Source organism: Pleurodeles waltl, chromosome 4_2 (genome assembly GCF_031143425.1).
Source record: "Pleurodeles waltl isolate 20211129_DDA chromosome 4_2, aPleWal1.hap1.20221129, whole genome shotgun sequence".
Lineage (NCBI taxonomy): Eukaryota > Metazoa > Chordata > Amphibia > Caudata > Salamandridae > Pleurodeles > Pleurodeles waltl.
In genome coordinates, this window is record NC_090443.1 from 873,348,384 (window position 1) to 873,373,254 (window position 24,871).

The window sequence follows — 24,871 nt, forward strand, 5'->3', positions numbered from 1 at the left end:
CGTGTTCCATTTAAACGACAGCCATTTTGTGATTGCCCTCACATAGGCCAATGTCTAATGCTGAAAACGAGTCTGAAGGACACATACATCTTTGCTGACTCCTCTGTGACCTGGGCAAGCTGACTCCACTGCCTGAAGCCAAACCTGTTGGGCCAGTTTCTTTCCCACTGGCCGAATGAGATTAGTATCAAGGCACAACACATCATAAAACCTTTCATCACACACAAACCATGCCTAATCTTACACACACCTGTCCCTGTTTCTTTCTTTATGACTTGCTTTACAAGGAGGAGGTGCCTGTTTATATTGGGGGTCCGTTGATATCTGATGAAAGTATTGAGCCTTGCCGGGTAATTGATTGAGGGCTGGACAAACTGAAATATGGGCTTGTCATCATAACCCTGCTATTTCTTTGTAGTGAAAATATGTGAATGGTCAACTGTAAAATAAGGAATGTTTGCCCAAAGCATAATATTTTGTATAAAAGAGAAGGTTAGCTTTGCAAGAGCAGCAGTCTCCTGAGAATATACACCGTGTTGTACTTCTAGGATACCTGTTACTGGCTGCAGCCAATAAACAAGATCTTTGACTTCACCAAGAAGACTCTGTGTTTCTGTAGTCTGAAACAGGAAGGACTCGAAGTCTTAGGGTGTGTTCCCTGGCACCACTGGGTTCTGAAAAACCCAGTACTTCAGTTGGCGCCCAATGTGGGGCGATTTCAGCGGTACCAGTCCAAGCCAGAGGTTCGTGAGGAGCTTCGTGTGAAAATTCTGGAGGGAGGCCGCCACTTCATCGACCCCTGTATGTCGACGTGGTCCGAAAGTCTTTGCTGCGAGGTTCCCCGCTTCCCGACGGCTACGAAGGACTGCTGCCCTGACTATCGCCCTGTTTTGGACCCTTGATGATTTGGTAGAGCGAAACGATAAACGAGTCTTCTGGTGACGTCATCGATACCTCAGTTAAGTATAAGTGGAGCGTCTCCCAGTCCTTAGTTTGGTTCTTAGTTTGGTATCCCCTTGGGATCTTTGATTTGGAACTTGCAAGTACCAAAGCCGAGGGATTCGTGTATTCACGAGACTATCGTATTCGATAATCCTTTGAAGTTTGAAGCTAGACTAGAGAGCGAAGATGCCTGGTCTTAGCAGACATGGAAATTTGTTTTGTCTTGGTTATAATAGGGATTCCTGATTGGAGGACTCGTGTCCGGTTCCTCCGATTGGAGCTCCAACCTATGAACTATATGTGAAACATGGCATAGGCCCCCTCACATATAATGAAGTATGGATCCGATACACCAGGAAAGATGGTGTTTTAAAATGGCCCCAATATGGTAGTTTTGACACAGAGATTCTGAATAATCTGGAGGTTAAACTTTTCAAGAAGAAAGCACGGCCGGCGATGTTTGACTCTTTCCGCCTATGGCGTAAGGAAGCCAAACAGAAGGAAATTAAATTAGCAAAGAGAAATAAGAGGGAAGAGGGTATCTCGATAATGCAAGCTGCCATGCAGTTTAAAGATGATGAAGAAGAACAGATGAATGAGCAGTTGCACAGGCAACGTAAATTGGTGACCGATAAATGTTATCCAGTTTTTCCGCTTCTTCAGCAAGATGCAGCAAAAGAACTTGAGAAAGATCTTTTAATGTCACACTTGTTAAGTTCGCCAACCCCCTTATGCGCAGAATGCTACAGCACCCCCGCAACCTTTAGCTGTGCAACCTCCGGTTATTGTGCCTCAGGTTCTTCCACAGCCGCCAGCTCCTTTTCAGTTGGCTCCTACTACTATGGCGCAGCCCCTTCAAGGGCCGCCGACTTCGCTACCTGCTCCATCTGTACCTCCTGCGACTTTATGTACTACATCGACTGCCTCTTCTGGTGTTCTTCCTGATACTGTCTCTGCTTCTGCGTCTGCCTTGCCTCCCTCTGTTTTTCCTCCTGTTCTTTCATCAACTTCTCCTTCTGTCCGACAGAGAATGACAGATACTGTTGCCAGCCTTATATTTCCTCTCTTTGGGTCGTCGGGTGTGACCCCAGATTCGGAGCGTAAACAGTCGCGTAGTCAACTGCCTAATTCTCAAGAGAGAGAAATGTTTGACCGTATGGCGCGTAAATGGGTTGTTTACCCTTTAAGATACGATGTAGAGTCTGTTATGGATGTCTTCCGTCAATGGGGAGCACCGAAACAAAGATACGTTTTTGAGAAAATGTGTGCTTTCCTTTGTGAGGAATTGGAGGATAATGATTTGGAAACAAATCCGCCAGATTTGTGCCGTGTACGGTTTGAGTTTGAAAAAGGCACGATTGTGGGTCCCGATGTTGAGAAAGCAGTTGCGACGTTGTTGTCCTTTAGGAATAAGGATCCTTCTCAGTCATTGTTCCAACATGACTCCTCTGTTAAAAAAAAGGTGCGACAGTACCCAATGAGAGAAGTCCCTACGGTATGGAAGGACGCCGTTGCGGCTGATGTTGCTAATCAAATTGATGCTGTCCCAGCTCATTTTCAGCGTGTTTGGGTACATGTTCCGTGGAAGCGAGCTGAAGTTTTAGCCCTTAAGCAGACTTTGCCTGATCCCCGTAAAAACCCTGCAGGGTATCATAAGGAATTATCACAGACTGCAGACTCATGCATTATGAATTTAGCCGACATAGACATGTTATTTGGGAATGTTGTTCCACAGCCTTTGTGGGGATTGATTCGCCATACAGATCATGCGCAAGAGTTAGGTGACTCATGGGCTAATATTAGTGCTGCAAATGATAGACAAGTTGGTGGTGCCAAGCCTGAGCATTTGGTAGCAGAACTGCCTGCTAGGATCATTACTTACATGAAAACTTTAATGCCTGCGATGCGTGTGAATTGGGATAAATTGTCTGCGTGTAAGCAGAAGAAAGATGAAACAGTGTCTGATTTCTTCACCAGGTTTGAGGAAACGTTTATCGACCACAGTGGTCAAGATATGAGTACAGAAGGTGGTTAACGGTTGTTCGTCAACAAATTTGTGCACAATTTGCTTGCCGAGCTGTGTAAGAAATTGAAGGATTCAGAGAGTTCTTGGGCCGTTTCCTCTTCAGCACAAATATTGGCTACTGCACAGTACTACGAAAATAGGGATAAAGATGAGAAGGATAGAGCAGACAAGAAAACTAAAGAATTAAAAACGAAGCTTCTTTTACAACAGGCATATCCGCCACGTGGTGGTCAGAGTAACTATCAGCAACCTCAACAGTTCCAGAGAAACTCGCAAAGGTTCGAGTTTTCTCATCCACGTGTTCCTGTAGGTCCCAATCAGTGTTCATATTGAAAAGAAGATGGTAATTTCAAGTATAGTTGTCCTATTTTGTTACAGCGTACGAATGGTGCTTCTGGCGCAAGAGGTCAAGGTGTTCAACAAGCTCCTAGAGGTAGAGGACGTGGAAGTTTTCCCCAGAACACGCGTTCCTTTCTGTCTCAAAACTCAATGAATAGTTTTGACCAGCAACATAATGCATCTGGTAGGACGGCTCAGTACTATGCTGACGACTACTATGCAGAAGATGAGAACTTGGAAGGTAATAATTGCTAGGACAGCCATAGACGAAGAGAGGGAGTTTTTTTAGTTCCAGTGGATCAGAATGGACCTTATGTTAAGGTGATTACATCAGGTATGTCGGAGCCTTTTCTGTTGGATACTGGTGCTACAAAGAGTTCTATTATGCACTCAAAACTCCCTGGCGCACATTTGTCTGGCGAGATGAATGTTTCAGTAGGTTTTTCTGGCGCCCCGGTTAGGAACCCGATTTCTAGTCCTATGTCCCTTTCTGTTGGACCTTGTGAATTGGAAGCACCCCTTATTCTGACGACAGGTTGTGGTGAAAACTTGTTAGGATTGGATTTGTTGAAAAGATTGTATGCAACATTATATTGTTCTCCTTCGGGAGTACAACTTACACTGGGTAGGAAATTGGTCTCTCCAATGTATTTGTCGAAGGATAAACTTCCGACCGAATTGTCGTTTCTTCCTGATACCATTTGGGCTACTGGTCCTAATGATGTGGGTCTTTTGGAAATACCACCTTATGTTGTGACATTGAAAGCCAATGTTAAATTACCACGCATTCAACAATACAAGATCTCTAGTGAAGGTGAAAAGGCGTTGCTAGCCATCATTTATGATTTAATTGAAAAAGATGTAATTAAAGAGACAAGAGGCAACGTTTGTAATAGTCCTGTTTTGCCTGTTTTGAAACGTACTGACGCCTCTAAGCCACCTGTTTACAGGCTCGTGATTGATCTTAGAGAGGTAAATAAAATAGTTGTGCCACAGTTTCCAGTTGTTCCTGATATCACTGCCCTATTGACTATGATTCCAGCTTCCGCCACCTGGTTCTCGGTGATTGACTTAAAGAATGCTTTCTTCAGCATCCCGATTGCAGAGGAGAGCAGGGATATTTTTGGCTTCAGTTTAGGAGGCCGAAGTTTCCGTTTCAAACGCGCTCCTCAAGGCTACTGTGAAAGTCCATCAATATATAGTCAGGCTTTAAAAACACAGCTTGATGCAATCGTTTTACCTGACGGCGCTACCCTTATTCAGTACGTCGATGATTTGCTAGTCGCTACAGATACTGAAGAGATTTGTAAAGAAGCCACCTTGTCGTTGTTGCGTCATTTGTCTGATTTACATCACAAGGTGTCCCTTTCAAAACTGCAATATTGTCGACAAGAAGTGACCTACTTAGGTCATCTCTTATCGAAGGAGGGAAGGAAACTGACCTCAGAAAGAATTCAGGCAATTGCAAAATTGAGTGTGCCAAGGACACAGAGAGAAGTACGTGCTTTCTTGGGCATTACATCATACTGCAGACAATGGATACCGAATTTTTCTTTGCTGGCCAAACCTTTGGTAGCATTGACCTATAAAGATACACCGAACCCCGTTCCGTGGTCTGAAGATTGTCAGAAAAGTTTTTCCGAATTGCGTAATGCATTGTGTTCGGCTCCTGTGTTGGGTACCCCCGACTACAGTAAGCCCTTTACACTGTATGTCCATGAGAAAGAGGGTTGTGCATTGTCAGTGCTGACACAGTCTTTTGGAGACAAGCAGCGCCCATGCGCATATTTTTCGTCGACTTTGGATCCGGTAGCTAAAGCATTGCCGAGTTGCTTGAGAGCCACAGCGGCCGCAGCTGTTTCTATTCGACAGTCTGCTGGGTTAGTGATGAATAATATGTTGATTGTGATGGTTCCACATGCAGTGGACACGTTGTTAAACAGGACCAAGACACAGCATTTAACTAGTGCTCGATTGTCAGGTTACGAGTTGACACTGTTAGCGAGTCATGTGCACATAAAGAGGTGCAATACGTTGAATCCAGCCACGTTATTGCCGATTTCAGTAGAGACAGATGATGTTGAACAACATGATTGTTTTCTTAGGAGAAAAGAAGAAACGAAAGCGAGAGTAGATTTTAAAGATACTCCTCTTGTAAAGTGTGAAGGTACCTTATGGGTGGATGGTTCATGCTTCAAGCTTCCGAATGGTGATACGACTGCAGCATATGCTGTCACAACTTTGCATACGATTGTTGAAGCTGCACGTATACCACATAATTCAGCTCAAGCAGCAGAGCTGATTGCACTTACGAGAGCGTGTGTGTTATCGAAAGGAATGAAAGTGACCATATATACCGACAGCCAGTATGCGTTTGGTGTGGCCCATAGTTTTGGACGATTGTGGAAAGAACGTGGGTTCCTGACTTCGCATGGAGCTAAAATTCAGCATGGTCAGTTGGTGAATGAGCTTCTTGAGTCACTGACCTTGCCATTACAAATTGCGATTGTGAAATGCAGTGCACACAAGAAGGTTACTGATGATGTCGGTCGTGGCAATGCATTTGCTGACGAGATCGCAAAAGAAACAGCAAAAGATGTGATGAATCGAATGTATGTTGCAGGCCCCGCAAGATGGGTTGGTGACGTTGGAATGTGTGAAGATACGATAGAGGGTGTGAAGTCTCTTCAAGCTGAAGCTTCAGAGAAAGAGTTGAGTGTGTGGAAAGAAAGTACGGGTAAATTGGATGAAAATGTTTGTTGGGTTGACTTGTCAGAACATCAGCGATGGTTGTTACCCAATGCGTATGTGCTTCCAGTGGTGACAATGGCTCATGGAATGGCCCATATCAGTGTGAAAGGGATTTGTAAGTTGTTGGCTCCAGTATGGCAAAATGCTGGAATTCCTAAATGTGCAGAGAATGTGGTCAAGAATTGCATGGTGTGTCTGAAATACAATCCTGGTAGGGGAACCCCAACTCCAGCTGGTCATTTTGCGCCTCCAACGTATCCGTTCGAGGTTTTGCAGCTAGATTTCATCCACATGGAAAGGTGCAACAATCTGAAATACGTACTCGTTGTTGTTTGTGCTTTTTCAAGCTGGGTAGAAGCATATCCCTTAAAAGACAACACTGCCTTATCCACAGCTAAAGCCCTTGCCAAAGAATTCTTCCCTAGGTTTGGAATGCCGAGAATGGTCTGGAGTGATAATGGGAGTGAATTTGTGGGTCGAGTGATGAAAAAAGTATGTGAGGGGCTAGGTATCCAGCAAAAATTCCACGCTGCAAATCACCCCCAATCAGCTGGACTAGTAGAGTGCTATAATGGCACGCTAAAACTGAAGTTGGCAAAGATACAAGCGAGCTCTGGTCTTAAATGGCCTGACGCTCTGCCTTTAGCACTCCTATCAACAAGAATGACTGTGCATTCGCGAGTGGGACTTAGTCCCTATGAAATTGTGTTCAGCCGCCCGGTCAACATATGGGGAGTGCCAAGACCAACAAAATTCAGAGAGATCGAACACCCTCTACTGCTTGATTATTTGTATGAATTGACGGCTAAATTGCGTGTTCTACACCAACAGGTTCACGATACTCTGCCTCAGGTCTCTGAAGCTCCAGGACATCTTATCGATCCTGGATCATGGGTGCTGGTCAAGAACTTCCAGCGGACAAAGAATGACCAGTCCCGTTGTACCGGCCCCTATCTCGTCCTTCTCTCAACCAGATCAGCTGTTCGAGTGGAAGGGAAAAACAACTGGATCCACGGCGTACACTGCAAGAGGGTCCCTTTTCCTCTACCGTACGACTGGTGGGTCCAGGAGGGGCTCGCTGACTCTGAGACTGAGACTGTACCTCGTTTTTTAGCCATTTAGCGATGCACGTGTAAAAGGAACAATTTCTGAACGAGAAAGTGACAATAATTTGCAAGAAGCTGTGCCACCGTCAATTCGATTGAACACTACAGAGCCTGAACTCTTGTTCCAGAACCAGACAGTACCTGGAAAAAGCCGTTATAATTTGAGACCAAGAACTAAGGCCAAATATTTTTTTTTCCCGTTCCTTTGCTATTTTTTGGAAAGCGGCTCTCTCATCTGAGAAACTTTCTTATTTTTGTTTTTTTTCTTTTCGAACCGCCATCCGGGTTCAGCTGTAGGGTCGTGGTTGCCCAAGTCTTTGGAGTGCAGCTGAAGACGTTAGGTCGACAGTTCTGGTCGGTCTAAGGGAGTTGCCCTGGACTGACAGAAGCATTCCCTAGCATAGAACACCCTACCACCACGAGCAGCAATTAGAGAGGATGGAGTTTTTCAAGAATGAGAGACCTGCCAGACAGATGGACTTTAAAGCCAGAATGTGTATAATAATGACAAAGAAACAATTTTTGATATTATGTATTTTCATGTTGCTTAGTGTGATGACATTTTTAATAGGATATGTTTTATTCTCTTTTCAAGTGACATTTGCACCCATTACACAGCCCATACCTCCTTCTACTTTTTCCTCACATTATTTTCACCCCCTGCCTGAACACGAGTCTGCCAGAAGATTAGAATTTGTCAACAATTCATTCATTCAGCTTCTACACCAACACCAATTAGTAGTGAACACAACTAACTGTTGGGTGTGTGGTCTTATGCCTCATACTACTGATAAAGGTATCCCTTATCTGGTCCTGCCTTTCAGCCATAATGGTTCTGTATGGGCATATAGAACGGTGTTCATATACGCGTATGAAGCCAACCCCCTACGTTCTGTGAAGGATAATCCTAAGAATAGTGCTCTAGCTAAGGGTATAGTAGATATGATTAGGGAAGATATTTCCTATGAGACTATCCCGAGAGATGAGACACTAGCATATATTGGATGGAACATAACAGGATATGGAGTTACTCTGAGTGGGAACCAGCGAGCAAAGAGATCCTCCCCGATTTGGATTGTACCCCATCAGGGTCACCTATGTCTGCAAGGTAATGGCAAGAATCCCAGAGCTCAGTTAGGGAAAAGTATCTGCACTGAAACATATGTTTTTGCGTCTCAGACTTCTCCTTCGTTCTTAGCAGCTAAGGGTACCTATTTCATCTGCCATAATAGAGCCTATACATGGTTGCCCCCTGACTTCTCAGGCACATGTTTTGTTTCGTTCCTGTTACCTCCCACCTACACGGCCGCGGCAGATTACCATAAGACAAGGATAGTTAGAGGTGTCATAAGTAAAGAAGACACTACAGGACAAGAATTTGGAGATTTCGTAAAGGGTTTTCTGCCGTTTTGGGGTCCTATGGTTAACAGCAGGAACATAAGGCAATTGACAAAGGTGGTTGAATCCACGGTAGTTGAAACCGCTAGTGCCCTTGGTAATTTGACTGCTGAGCTCCAGTCGGATCGCCTTATGACTCTTCAGAACAGGGTCGCATTAGACGTCATACTTGCAGACCGAGGTGGGGTATGTAAAGTGATCTAATCAAGTTGCTGTGTTTTCATCCCAGATAACGCTCCGACAGTCTACCAGGCCATTTCCAAACTGCATAAAATCTCTGAGTCTATTCATGTGGATAAAGGAGATTGGTCATTGAGGGGGTGGTTCTGGGAGCTGATATCCGCCTGGGGATGGAAGACTCTGGTAGTCATTGGGATGATCTTAGCCATTCTTTTCCTGTCCTGTCTGTGTGTACAGTGTGCTCCTGCAATATGTGGCCTCTGTGCTACATCGTGTGTAAGGAAACCTGTATCAAGGGACGAGCTAGGTAATAGGATGATGCTACAGCAACATCTCAACGACTTTATGAATATAGACCTGGACTCAGATTAGCGTGAGTATAGGTTATTGCCTATGTAAGGGCAAAAGGAGGGTCTGTGGTACTGAAAATTCTGGACCCGGGTTATAAACATCGTCGTACCACAACGATTTTGGTATCAGCAGACCGAGAATGATTAGAATAGTATGCACAAGCATTGTATTCATATTCGGGTAACGAAATCACCCGAATATCAGAGTTTCCGTCCTGAACCCTCGTGTTCCATTTAAACGACAGCCATTTTGTGATTGCCCTCACATAGGCCAATGTCTAATGCTGAAAACGAGTCTGAAGGACACGTACATCTTTGCTGACTCCTCTGTGACCTGGGCAAGCTGACTCCACTGCCTGAAGCCAAACCTGTTCGGCCAGTTTCTTTCCCAGTGGCCGAATGAGATTAGTATCAAGGCACAACACATCATAAAACCTTTCATCACACACAAACCATGCCTAATCTTACACGCACCTGTCCCTGTTTCTTTCTTTATGACTTGCTTTACAAGGAGGAGGTGCCTGTTTATATTGGGGGTCCGTTGATATCTGATGAAAGTATTGAGCCTTGCCGGGTAATTGATTGAGGGCTGGACAAACTGAAATATGGGCTTGTCATCATAACCCTGCTATTTCTTTGTAGTGAAAATATGTGAATGGTCAACTGTAAAATAAGGAATGTTTGCCCAAAGCATAATATTTTGTATAAAAGAGAAGGTTAGCTTTGCAAGAGCAGCAGTCTCCTGAGAATATACACTGTGTTGTACTTCTAGGATACCTGTTACTGGCTGCAGCCAATAAACAAGATCTTTGACTTCACCAAGAAGACTCTGTGTTTCTGTAGTCTGAAACAGGAAGGACTCGAAGTCTTAGGGTGTGTTCCCTGGCACCACTGGGTTCTGAAAAACCCAGTACTTCAATGGGGTTAAGGATGTGGGGGCAGTGTGTTAAGCCCAGTGTTAAGGGTAGTATATCCCAGTGTTGTGAATCAATCCTTCCTATCAGATTAAAGATGTGCAGGGAGTGTGTTAAGCCCAATGTTAAGGGGAGTAAATCCCAGTGATATGTGTCAATCCTACCTATGGGGTTAAGGATTTGGGGGCAGTGTCTTAAGCCCAATGTTAAAGGGGGTACATCCCAGTGATATGTGTCAATCCTTCCTACAGGGTTATGGACGTGGGGGCAGTGTTTTAGACCCAGTGTTCAGGGGGTTACATCCCAATACAGTAGAGGGAAGATGAAACCCTGGTCCTGTTTGAGCAGAGGGTGATTGGAGTGTGTAGTTTCACCCCAGTGCAGTAGAGGGTAGGTGAAATCCTGGTTCTGTTTAAGTGAATGGTGATGGGGGTACGTAAGTACACCCCAATGCAGTGGAGGGTATGTGACACCCTGGTTCTGTTTAGGTGTATGGTGATGGGGTATATGGTTACACCTCAATGCAGTAGAGGTAGAAGAAACTTTAGTCCTGTTGAGTGTTGAGTTGTGGAAGGCAACGGGCTGGTCCTGATATAGTGTGTGTGATATGGAGGGGAACAAGTAGTTATTATTCTCTGTTGGGTGAGCAGGTATTTTTTTAGTTATTTGTACACTCGTACTGTGAATTTGTGGAATGTATTGGTAAACTGTGTTTTAGCATCCTACATCCCATTGGAGTATTGGAGTTAAGCAGAGAGTGTGTGTTAATCTGTTCTGTTTATTTCAATGGGGTACTTATAATTTTGAAGGGCTGTTGATGGGGGTGTTTTGCTTTTTTCTGTTCTGTTGAATATTTCATTGTTTTCATAAGAAGGGAGATGTGTTGTGGCCTCTTGATATCTTATGCATTCTCCCACCACTTTAATGTTCCCTGCTGCTCAGCCAGTGAGTGAGGTCATTGTATGGTTCGAATGTTGACAGTGTTTATGCTTGGATGAGTGAGCAGTTGGAGTGAGAAGGGCTGAGCAGCAGGATGCTGCTCCTGTTGAGGCTTTATCTGTAACCTACAACTAAGCTAATAAACCTACTTCTTTCATAACCTACGAATAACCATCATTGATTGCAACACTTGGATACTTTTATTAAAATGTACACTTTATTGAGGTACCAGTGAAATTCTACAGTACAAACGCCCACAAGTAGAGCACAAGATATCAGTGTACTCAAGCATCTCCTTAATCGTTCACTCGAGCGTCTCCTTGGGCATTCGGTAAGGTTGCTGGGATACTTCATTATTGAGGTATTACATCAGCGCGCTGAGACTAGACTGTGTACTTCGGCAACTGTTTTTAGTGAAGTTACCTGACGCATCAATATCCTTTGAAGTCTTCAAGTAGAAATGAAACTATTCATTTCAAGCGCTTCATTACCCTTAGTGATATTGGTGATGTACACACCAGGTTAATAATTCTGTCACTTAACAATCTGGCCAGTGTTTCAATTCAAAAGCACCAGTATCCTGGGTGAATCTCTGAGAATCACACTTATTCTGAAATTTCAACATCATACTATTGCAGTGATGTGCACCCTGTTAATGATTTTGACACTTAGGGGGTCATTACAAGTTTGGCGGTGTCATGACTGCCATGTTGGTGGCAGCGGTCGTACCACCAACAGGCTGGCGGAGAAGAACACCAAATTATGACCGTGGGGGTATTCACAGCAGAATACAGCCAATCCACCATCAGTGCGGTCAGGCTGGCACGGACGACAGTAGCCACCTGCAGGCCGGTGGAGACCATGTTCCAGTCAGACATATTACAAGGCTGCACACAGCCAAGGTTTCCTCCACGGTCGCACCACCATGAAACCATGGCGGAAACCAACTCCAGGAAGGGAGAAACTCATCTTCAGGAACACATACCCATCTGCAACCGCCATGGAACCTGAACTACACATCTTCCCACTGCTCCTGCTCACTCAACGACTCCGGAACCAACGACGACAGCAACCGTGAGTACATGCACTTACCTGCCACTGTTGCAAAATGCCAATGTACCTATGCACACACAACATTCGCATCCGGGACAGGTGGCAAGGGTGACACACATACGTAACCTCACACTGACATGAACACTCACACACAGCCACATACACACACATACATAGTACACACACGAGCATCACACACACACACGTCAAAGACCAACCAATCCCTATATACAATGCACCTGTGCAGTCACACAGAACACTACCAAATGACACAACTACACCACACCATGACACCTCAAAAGCACTGTTAAGCATCCACAATACACACCTCCACTAGACAAATCACACATGAAACACAAATTAACAACCCCAGAGAACGAACACACTCAATCACACATCCACACAACGAGGCATATGTCACACCCCGCAAACACACATCACAATGGATCTGACATACCAATCACCAGACACACTCATACACACAGTACAAACACACAAGTGCACACATCACTGCAAATAAGACATGTCAACTCACACCCTACACACAATAGCAACACAAATTTATGTTCCCAACTCATACATGCGCATCACACAATACACACCCATTACTGCTGGACAAATGCAATCTACACACCCACACATGCTGCCCAGACACTACTCGTAGCACAACCACCACACACACACAAAACTTACTCACACACAAACAAAAACAACCAAGACCAAAACAGCCTGAAGGAAAGAAAGGCAGGCCAAAGATGTAACCTCGAACCAACAACTGGTTGGCCCAGATATATGTTAAAAAAGTAATAAATATATATACATAACTATGTGCAATCATGAAGGCCATAGGCCAGTCTAAACACATATATGTAACATAGACGTATGGCACTTACAAGTGCCCCTACTTGACTCCTGACCGCCATATAACCTCCACAGGTAGGGGTACCAATGTGGCAGACAGGCACCTCAGGGATTAGGGAGGGAAGAGGGTAGGGTTCAGGCTTCAGGTTGGGAGGGTGATCTTTGGGCTTGGAATGGGGGGCTTAGGTTCAGGCTTAGGGGAGGGCTGGTAACTCTTGGGAGGGGTGGTCTTCTTGGTTGGGGAGGGGCATGGGCACTTGCAGGTGGGACAGGGGAGGTTTTGGAGGTGGAAGGGCTGGGTAGGGACACAGAGTATTTTGGGGTATCACGGTGTGGGAGAGGAGTAGTAAAAAGGGAAACTTTCAGAGGAAAGCCTTCTTTGACACACGGGGACAGTCATGCCAAAAGGGTTTGGAAGTGGAGGGAGAGGGAGTGGTTGTAAGAGGTGTCTCGGTGGAAGTCTTGGGTGCATGTGTGTGCATGGTATGCTTGTGGGTGCTAGGTGTCTGTTGGGTGGGTGAGTGTGGACGTTTATGTTTCTTGAGAGGAGGGGGGTGGAGGTGCTGGGAGATGCCATGGTGGATGGGTGACTGTCCGTTGGGGTGGTGACTGCAGGCAAGGTGGATGTGTTACATGTAGACATGTCTGTGGCTGTGGTGTCGGCAAATGTGGTGACTGGGGTGGATGTCTGTGGGTCTGCTGTTGTGCTGACAGTGGGTAGGATAGGAGTTGTGGCTGGATTGGTGAATGTTGGTGTGGTGTCTACAAGTGTGTCCGGTGTTGTGTCTGTGATGCTGGGGATGGTAGGGGAGTCAGTGCTAGTGACTGTTGGTGTGCCTGCAGGTGGGTGTTGTTTGTGTGCATGCCAGTGGTGGGTCTTGTGGTGTTGTGTTTGTCAGCTGTACCCTTGGATGTTAAGTGGGTTGCATGCCTGTCTGTGTGCTATGCCAGGGTCGGAGAAGAGGGGTTTGAGAATGAGAAGATGAAGGTGGAGGTGGGACAGAAGACTAAGGGGCATATTTATACTCTGTTTGCGCCGAATGTGCATCAAACATTTTGACGCACATTCGGCGCAAAACGTGCACCATATTTATACTATGACGTCCGACCCCACGGACGTCAAAATTCCTCTGTGTGTGTAATTTTTTGGATGCAGGAAACTGCCTTGCCTTAATGACAAGCAAGGTAGACGTTCCTGCCCAAAAAATGACTTTAAGGCCTGTGCGCCTTATTTATACTCCTGCATCATTTTGACTCACAGGGGGGGGCAGGCCTGAAAAAACGGCGCCCAGCCTGATGTGCGCCGTTTTTTAATGCCTGGGTGAGGGCAGGCGTTAAGGGACCTGTTGGCTCCCTTCCATGGTCTCCGACCATGGAAGCAAGCCCACAGGTGCCCTTCCCTGCCACCCTTGCCCACCCCTGGAGGACACCCCTGGATGGGGGGGACCCATCCCAGGTAAGTACAGGTAAGTTCAGGTAAGTATGATTTTATTTTTTTAAGTGGCATAGGGGGGCCTAATTTGGGCCCCCCTACATGGCACTGTGCCCAATGGCCATGCCCAGACCCCTGGGCATGGCCTTTGGGAAAGGGGGCATGACTCCTGTCTTTGCGAAGACAGGAGTCCTTTCAATGGGGGTTGTGTGTCAAAAAATGGCGCAAGTCTGGTTTGAGCCATGATTTTTTACTCAAACCTGACTTGCACCATTTTTTGACGCACAACCCCCATTTTCCACTACGCCGGCGCTGCCTAGTTTGAGTCATTTTTGTTTACTCTGACCAGCCTACAGCGCTGGCTAACGTCAATCCTTAAATATGGCGCCCGCATGGTGTGTCGGAATGGCGTTAGCTGAGGGTAAAGTTTTGACACAAACCAGCGCCGGCGCTGGTTTGCATCAAACAGTATAAATAGGGGCCTAAAGGTGCCTGGCTGCCATCATTGGGGAGGCCAGAGCCTGAAAGGATATCTGCAGGCCTAGGCCAGTCAGTGCACTGTGAATGCCCCCCAGGAATGAATTACTCTGTTGGACTTGAGTTGCCAGTCCCTGAATGGTATTCACAATGGTCGACTGACCCACAGAGATTGACCTCAGGAGGTCAATAGCCTCCTCACTGAGGGCAGCAGGGTTGACTGGGGCAGGGGCAGAGATGCCTGCAGCGAAGGAGACGCCCACCCTCCTGGGCTAGTGGGCACAGACAACTCAGTGGTAGTAAGGGGGGCGGTAGACAAAGATGGTGCTGTGGTGGTCGCAGATGGGTCCACCACCGCCAAGGAGTGTCCACTGGAGGAGGATTCTGAGGATGATGATAATGATCCTGTCTCCCCCGTGACACTCCTCTCGCCCTCCGGGCTACTGGATCCCTTGCTGTCGATGGTAGAAGCACTCTGGGTCCCGTGGCAAGCAGCATACCCACTCGCCTGTGCCAAACCTCCTTCACCTGCTGATGCATAGAGAGGGAGGGAGAAATAGAGAAGGAGAGAGAGGGTCATCACATTTGTCACATACACACATTACAACATGCACAACTGAAGGTATACATCTCCTGACTAGGGGATCCCAGATAGAAAACCACATTTCCTTCATCATGTCACAACATGTTACTTCTATCCACCCCTTTATGTCATACCTCTCACCAACATCATAATCCATATAAGATAGCACAACTGGAGCAGTCCATCAAATCACCTGTAAATCTATGTCAGCATGCTCATCATGCCCTGGCTTGAGCAGAAATTCTGTCCTAACCCTGGTCATAAGTTCCCATACTCGTAGCACCTTTATGAAAAGCAGTTGACTGATCACATCATATCATACACATGCTGATTCAACACCCGACCAGTCCATGTCCTTAAGTAATGTCCTATGCAATAAAGACAACTGTAATCACAGACCACACAGCACCTGCCATTCCAGTCACATACCTAGCTGAATCCTCTGTACATATATGCCATAATGGACACAATCTTTGATGAAGCCACAACAAGTGGAAGTCCCATACAGGTGCCATCTGATGTTCAGAATCCATGTTTGGAGAACAACCATGTCACTACATGTACCAGAGGAATATCTGCAGTCACTAGACACAGATACACTACATCACATCAGACATGCATGTACAGCTACTGTGGTCTACATAGCACACAAGACATCCACTAACAATCACAGAGAGCAGTGTAAGAACAACAAACTAATGCCAGCCAACAAAGTCATTATAGGGCAAATAATATCGACCTGACATGCAGATACAGTTCCACAACATGACAACACGAGTAAATCAACATCACTCACACCATTCCTGACATGTGATTACCTGTAGCTAAGTCGAGACAATACACATATCCCACTAAAAACACATGTACACATGATATACATACCTACAGGACTGCCATTGCACTGACTACATATCCCACAACAACAACACCTGTATGAGAAATAGTAGTAAAGTAAAACCATTACATCCTCAAATCTGAGGTGAGCCAATACCAATCCCTGTGCAAACTGCCCACTTCAGCTAGGCTAAGAGCAGCAATGATTGAAACACTATAAGAATTGCCTCCAAGTAACCATTGAGACATGATGTAGGCAGCTAATGCCATAATTTGCACCCTTCTTGGTAGGGCATTGGCACGTATAACATGGACATTGCATATTGTCAAAGGATATGACAGCCTTGCCACTTCAAAGCATTGGGATAAAAGTGATTTGCCCACATGTCAATTGCATGAAAAAGCATGGTGATGGGCAAAAATAGCAAATCTGACACCCATAGGTGGATGTCCTTCTGTTAGAACCTTCACATACCCAATAGTATGAGTATGAATATGAAGGGACAATGGGGATATCTCTACAAACCCATATGTACTGTCCTATACTGGCAATATCTGAAGACTGATTGAGATGCCAGCCTCACATGGAGTCAATACCTGTACCAGGACAAAAGGTTACTTGCCCATGTACTACATCTGTCAGGCACTCAGTAGCAAGTACAGGTGATCTACACAGATGGGAGTTGTCTCACACCTTAGAGCTACATATTCACTTTTTCTGATGTATGGACCTGGAAATACTCGATGGGTATGATGATACAGCAGCTAAAATCCATATATGTGGCTGAGTGGAGTCACACGTGTTGCAAAGTCATTTGGGCATCTCCACATGCAGTCATAGATATACATTGACACAGGTGATCTCAACATACACATGGCCAACCCTAATGCCAGATCTCCATCTATTAGTCAGGCAATGTGAGTACTACGTACTCCCACTAGTCTACATCCATGAAGCAACTTCTACAATGTCACAGCTGCTAAATTGTGACAACAAACAGCATACTACTAGAGCCAAGTACAAGGATACAGTCTGCAAGTACTCCCTTATGGCTGCTGTGCTGACCTCAAATGCCCTTCAAGCTCAGGGTAGGCCACTGCCAAAATAAGGGCCATTAGGGGGCCAGGGTCCGACGGTCACCCCTACCTCAGTGGGAGGACATCCCCAGCTGGGCTTCAGCGGTCTTCTGGGCCCAGCGTTTTAGGTCCTCCCACCGCTTTCTGCAATGGGTGCTCCGCTGGCTGTGGACTCCCAAGGTCTGTACTTGCTTGGCAAAGGCAGTCCAAATCCTAATCTTCTGATGGGTGTTTAAATGCATGTATGACACAGACAAAAGGTGAAAGTCGTGTACACCTGCACCATACCAATAGGTGTGGTCAGTACACATCAGTCACATTAACTATGCACACATACCCATCCTCTCAGCTCACAGGCCTTCACATTATGCCATTTGCATGCATCTACTCCTTCACAAGTTCACATGCCCGATGCAATGTCACACAAAACACCTATCACACATGGCTAGGGCAGTGGACTCATCTGCTCGTTTGGTGCCCCACATAGCTGTTCAGTCAGGGGTAGGACCTCCTCCACTAGCTTCTCTAGCTCTTCGGGAGGGAAGGCAGGGGCCCTATCACCTTCAACACGTGGCATGATGGCTCCCAGAGGCAGGACACAGCAGCTCACGTCGTGAAGGTCTTTCTGGCAACAGTGTCAGGAGTCAAGTCAGCAATACAGCAGAAAATGTCAGTCACGGGCGCCGCGTACTGTACCGTCACCACCGGCGATCAAGCCCAATGGCCCCAATGGTAACCAATGGCAAGTTGCACGGCAGTTGCAACCACCTGTCACCATGATGACTTCCACCAGCAGACTTAGGTCACTTCCAGCTGTCTACTACAGTAGGTCAGGCACCTGACATTTTGGATGTGCTTAATTATCCGTGTCAGTTACAGGATGGATGTGCTTAATTATCTGTGTCAGTCACTTACTCTCCCCAAATGCTGTGTATCCATATGTAGTGCCATCATGGTTGTGCTACATATTGTGGCATATTTGAAACGCCATGTTGAGGGAGTATATATGGTGAGAATTATGTGATGCTACACTGACGTAGATAGGCCACGGATAGATATTGGTTGCATCCAAAACGTATGTGTGATTAGTGCAGGGCAGCTAAGTCTTACACACACATGTACAATAACATATGTTTCATATGTACAATCACATTTACATGTTAGCCAATGTGCAGCAATGAGGGTGAATTAGGTGCATATCTATGGCCTGTACTGTATATGTCAGAGTTGCAACGCATCCTCTACAGATGTTAGCTGTCAGGTAATATACAATGTGTTAATGATGTGTGCATACTGCATAACTCATAGTATATTCTCTTCTGTCAGCATAGTTATCCTGCCTTGAGAAGAGTGAGAAAACCACCAGTGTACCCTTCAATAGTAGACCTGGAAACCATGGAGGAAAGGCATATCATACAGACATATCGTCTGAATCATCATACCATCATGGATCTTTGTACACAGATGGAGCCAGATCTGATGCCAGCCATTCGCAATCCCTATGGCATAACTCCCATCATTCAAGTCTTGTCGGTGCTACACTTCCTGGTTACAGGGTCCTTTCAGAATACTGTCGCCTTAACAGTAGGGATGTCTCAGCCCATGTTTACTCTGGTGGTGACGGATGTACTGTGTGCATTCTTGAAACACCGGGACAGCTACATCAGGATTTGGCCTCTGTGAAGGCAGACTTTTAAAAGATGGGACCTATTCCTCATGTAGTAGAAGCCATTGATGGAACCCATGTAGCCCTGGTCCCTCCCAGTGCCAATGAACAGGTGTATAGGAACAGGAAGAACTACCACTCAATCAACATACAGGTGGTGTGCCTGGCAGACCAGTACATCTCCCAAGTGACAGCAAAGTTTCCTGGATCTGTGCAGGATTCCTACATCATGTGGAAAAGCAATGTCCCACATCTGATGGCATGACTACAAAGAGAGGGCCTGGCTGCTTGGTAAGTTTGCATTGTAGTGTGTGTTTGTGTGTTATGTAACCTGTCATCACAAAATTGCCAGTCAAAGGACTTATTAATGAGTTGCTCTACCATTGTATTCACAGGTGACTCAGGCTACCCAAACCCTCCTTTGCTGTTGACACCAGTGAAGTACCCAGCCATGCCAGGGGACCTCCATTACAATGAGGCCCATAGGAAGACAAGGAGTGTAATCAAGCAAACATTAGGGCTCCTGAAGGCAAGATTAGGGTGCCTGGACCGATCTGGAGAAGCCCTCCTCTACTCGCCCCTCAAGGTATGCAAAATAATAATTGCCTACTGCATGCTCCACCATCTAGACCTGATACGTCGGATGAGGGGGAGGCAGCTGGACCAGTGGCTGGAAATGCTGATATGGCAAGTGATGAAGAGCCAGATGAAGAAGTAGCAAGTGACTCAAGGGCCGATCTCATCAATCAGTACTTCCACTGACATACAGGTATGTGAAATGGACCTTTTGAAGAGTTGAATGTGCACTACTTGAAGTAGATGGCTGCCATTACACCTCCTGACTTGATTCATCAGTGCGGGTGTAATGTGCTCCAATGCCTATGTGTGAGTTGTGGATGCTGACTGAAAGATTGTAATGTGTATAGTACAAAATGGTCTGCTCTATCTTGTTTTGTTACATCTGATCCTAACATACACCTCTGTAATGGACTACTCAGTATTGAGGTGTGTTTATTGCATTCTCCTATCCTCTTTTTCTTCCACTCACTGAAATAGCTATTTCGTGTTTGGCTCTCTAACCTATGCCTTGAGGTATTCATTGTCAGTAGCCAGTGGTAATTGCTGACAGACATGAGAGGTGTACTTTACAGATAGCTGGTAAAAGGAATATAGTTACTGTGTGATGCTGATGCTACCTTGTTTGTATTACCTTCATACAAGTGGGGTTGTGACTACTTAGTCCTTTCCTATTACCAGTGGGGTTGGGGATTTGAAATGGTGTATTAAGTTGCGGTTGAAGTTTGTGACCCATGTGTGGTGATTGAATCATGGACTCTGGCTACACAATGGGTAGGGTACTTTGTGATGACCATGGAACCTAGCTGTGTTTGTATTCTGACGTTTTTGTCCAAGGTGGAGGTAACTGCACAGTGACAAAGGTGAGTTACAATCATACAATCCTACAGGGCCTATGTCAGTGTATGGTTAAAGTACTGGGTTGCTCAGCGATGATCTATGAGTGTTCCATGGGATATGTGATCATGTAGCTATGGTATGGGTATGTGAAGAGCCTGTACCTGGTGACATATGGGTCCAATCTAGGTGTCCCTGCTTTGTAGGTGGTTTACCGTGGGCATGAATTCTATTACCTGTATTTGTGCATTGTATGCCACCATTCCTTCCATCCTGGTAGTTTTCTGTGTCATGCTCTATTTGCAGCTTGGAATACTGACTATACTATGGTCTTGCCCTGGATTTCCACCTCTCTGACATCTGTCCTGTGATATTTCTATTGTCATGTGTCTCCTGCTGAGGGAGCCTCTGTCTGATGACCATTACACTGGCTGTTCGATGCAGGGGGGCATGACCAGAACACAGTTGGCGAGCATGGCAATTGTTGATGTATTATAAAAGACACATATACAGTAGCTATGTTCAGTTGTGATTTATTGTCCATATCAGAATGCTAAGGGCCAAAATAAAAGTGCTCAAATGATAATTAAGGTGATGAGTGAGGTCATGGTAGATGAAATCGTCAGAGTAGCTGCTATACCTATTGGTTATATAGGTCCAATGTCCTTGTACCATGGGAGAATGGAGTCATGTCTCAAAACAGTCTACAGAGTGTCTCAGTGGCACACAAAGGTGACAAATCAGGAGTGGTTCACTTCCTGGCAGAGGGTTTGGCCTTGGTGTCTGCTCCAGCCGGATGTCTGTTGTCCATGTTGGCGGGGTTTCTTGAGCTACAGAGGGAGGGGTGTCTGAGGCATGTGGTTCCCATGGCAGGGCTTCCATTCCACTATATGCCACAGATGTAGATGGAGCAGATGTTACGTTGCTAGTGGAAGGGGCCTGATGGAGTGTTGCCGAACCAATGAGGGTGGTATTGAGGTCCCTCAGCACCCCTGCAGTGGTAGCCATGGTGGCATTATGGCCCTCATTACAACCCTGGTGGTCGGTGATAAAGTGACGGTGTTAGACCTGACAGCCTTAGGGTGGTCAGCCCTAACTTTTTGCCTGCCTCCCTCCACTTTTTAGATACTGTTTTTGCTGGTTTTAAGACTGCTAGCCAGTGCTAAAGTGCATATGCTCTCTCCCTTTAAACATGGTAAAATTGGATCATACCTAATTGGATTATTTAATCTACTTATAAATCCCTAGTAAAGTGTACTATATGTACCCAGGGCCTGTAGATTAAATGCTACTAGTGGGCCTGCAGCACTGATTGTGCCACCCACTTAAGTGTCTCCTTAACCTTGTTTCAGCCCTGCCATTGCAAGGCCTGTGTGTGCAGTTTCACTGCCAATTCATCTTGGCAAGCCTAAACCTCCTCTTTTTCTACATATAAGACACCCCTAAATTATGCCCTAGGTATCCCATAGGGCAGAGTGCTGTGTCGGCAAAAGACAGGACACTTACCTGTGTAGTTTACATGTCCTGGTAGTGTAAAACTCCTAAATTCATTTTTATACTGCTGTAAGGCCTGCTCCCTTCATAGGTTAAAATTGGGGCTATCTTCATATATTGTTTGAGTGGTAGCTGCTGATCTGAAAATAGTAAGAATGTCATATTTAGTATGGCCAAAATGGTGATTTAAAATCCTGCTGACTGGTGAAGTTGGATTTAATGTTACTATCTTTGAAATGCCACTTTTAGAAAATGAGCATTTCTCTGCACTTAAATCCTTCTGTGCCTTACAATCCACGTCTGGCTGGGTTTAGTTGACAGCTCCCTTGTGCATTCACTCAGACACACTCCAAACACAGGATACTCAGCCTCACTTGCATACATCTGCATTTTGAATGGGTCTTCCTGGGCTGGGAGGGTGGAGGGCCTGACACTTGCATGTCAAAGAACAGTAGCCTGCTTCACACAAAGGACTGCCACATCCCCTATTGGGACCCCGGCAGACAGGATTAAACTGAAAGGGGACCTTGTGTACTTCTAAGCCACTCTTTGAAGTCTCCCCCACTTCAAAGGCACATTTGGGTATTTACACAGGGCCTCTGTCCCTACCAACTCAGACACTTCCTGGAGAAGGGAACCAGAACCAGAACTTGCATCCTGCCAAGAAGAACTGCCTGGCTGCCCAAAGGACTCACCTGACTGCTTTCTGTGAGTGACTGCTGCCTTGCTGTTGCCCTGCTGTCTTGCTGCTCTCTGGCTATGGTGAGAAGTGCTTTCCAAGGGCTTGGATAGAGCTTGCCTCCTGTTTCCTGAGGTCTCAGGACCAAAAAGATTTCATCTCTACGAAAAGGACTCCTTGTACGGCAAAAATCGACCCATAGCCTGCCAGAAGCGACACACAGCCAGCGCCGCGCTGAAAAATTCACTGCACGCCATACCGGAACGACGCAGCCCAACTTTGCAACAATAAGATTGATGCAGCGCCAGCGTAGCGACCGGAAGTTCTACACACGGCCCACTGGAGTGACGCAAAGCCGAGCCGGAACGACGCAGACCAACTTCCAGAGAGGAATAGACGCAGTGCCTGCCATGCGGTAGAAATTTCCATGCAACACCCACCAGATTGACGCAGCCCCTGTGACTTAGTCCTGTCAGGGCCAGAAATCCACGCATCATCCCCGGGGTGTCCGAAAACCCCCCAAAACCCAAAGAGGATCCACGAGCGAGTGCCGGAAATCAACGCACAGCCGTCCCTGCATGAAAACTAAACAACGCAACGCTGTGTGCGGCCCGAGAAATCGAAACACACCTCTTTGTTTCCACGCATCTCCTCCTCTGCGGTTCTTTGCAGAGATTTCTCATGCAAACCAGATACCTTGTGCTTGAAAGAGACATTTATTGCTTTTTAAAGACTAAAGACACTTTATATCACTTTTATAGTGAAATCGCAACATATACTTATTGCATTTTAATCATTTTGACCTGCATCTTATCATATCAATATTATATATTTTTCAAAACACTCTGGTGTGTTTTTGTGGTACTATACTGTGTTATTGCGTGATTTATTGCACAAATCCTTTACACATTGCCTTCTAAGTTAAGCCTGACTGCTCAGTGCCAAGCTACCAGAGGTCGGGCACAGGATAATTTGGATTGTGTGTGACTTTCCCTGACTAGAGTGAGGGTCCTTGCTTGGACAGGGGGTAATCTGACTGCCAACCAAAGACCCCATTTCTAACAGGCGATAATCCCACAAACAGGGTGGCAGTAACTACCGCCAAATTATGACCATGGCGGTGAGAACTCAGATAGACAGCCACTTTACTACACTGACCGCCAGGGCGGAAACAACAGCCACCACGGCGGTAGCCGCCTACAGCCAGGCAGAAGTCAACGCTCTGCCCATCATATAAAGACCCTGGAAACCACCACCTGTTCTGGGGCGGTACCAACGCCATTAAAAGCCTGGCAGAAACAGAGCTCAGAAGTCAAATGTCTCACCTTTGGAGACACAGGGAAGAACCACGCCGCCATGGAGCCCGAACTGCAAATATTTCTAATGATCTTTTACATCCTGCCCCACCACGAACACCAATGACGGCAAAGATGAGCATGGTGAGTACAGACGCCTAGCACACAGGGAAGAGGGGGAGGAAAAAGAGAGTGAAACCCACATTCAAAATACCCCCACACTCCCACCCCCACCCCCAACACCATACACACAATCAGCTGCAGTAATAAAACATATATACCCTTACCGCTGAGGAATAATGTAAGGACAACAGAAATGTGCTAAAGTGAGTGTAATAATATCAACACAGTAGAAATACGAAATTGCAATGTAACTGGTATATACTGTAGGATGAGGCTCCCTCCGTCACCGGTGCCTCTACTCTTCCACCAGATGATGCTAATGCACATAAGGACAGGGTGACGCACCAGTACATCTCCCATATCAATGCTAAGTATCCTGGGTCGGTGCATGATGCATTTATCCTGAGGAATAGCAGCATCCCAAATGTGATGGCCCAACTACAGAGGCACCGGGTGTGGCTAATAGGTGACCCCTGGTTCCCACCCTGTAGATGTTGGTGTATGGGTATGGTGTGGGCCATATAAGATAGTGTGTGCCTAAATGTTGTCCCTCGATATTTGCAGGTGACTCAGGTTACCCCAACCCATCAGGGCTACTGACCCCTGTGAGGAATGCCAGGACCCGGGCAGAAGAACATTACAGTGAGGCACAAGGGCGAACAAGAAGGATAATCAAACAGACCTTTGGCCTCCTTAAGGCCAGGTTCAGGTGCCTCCATCTAACTGGGGGATCCCTGTGCTACTCACCCAAGAAGGTCTGCCAGATAATCGTGGCATGTTGCACAACCTTGCCTTGAGACGCCATATGCCTTTTCTGCAGGAAGAGGAGGCTGGAGATGGCTGTGTGGCAGCAGTGGACCCTGTGGACAGTGAGGATGGGGAGGCAGAGGATGAGGATGAGGACAACAGAACAGCAGTGATACGACAATGCTTCCAATG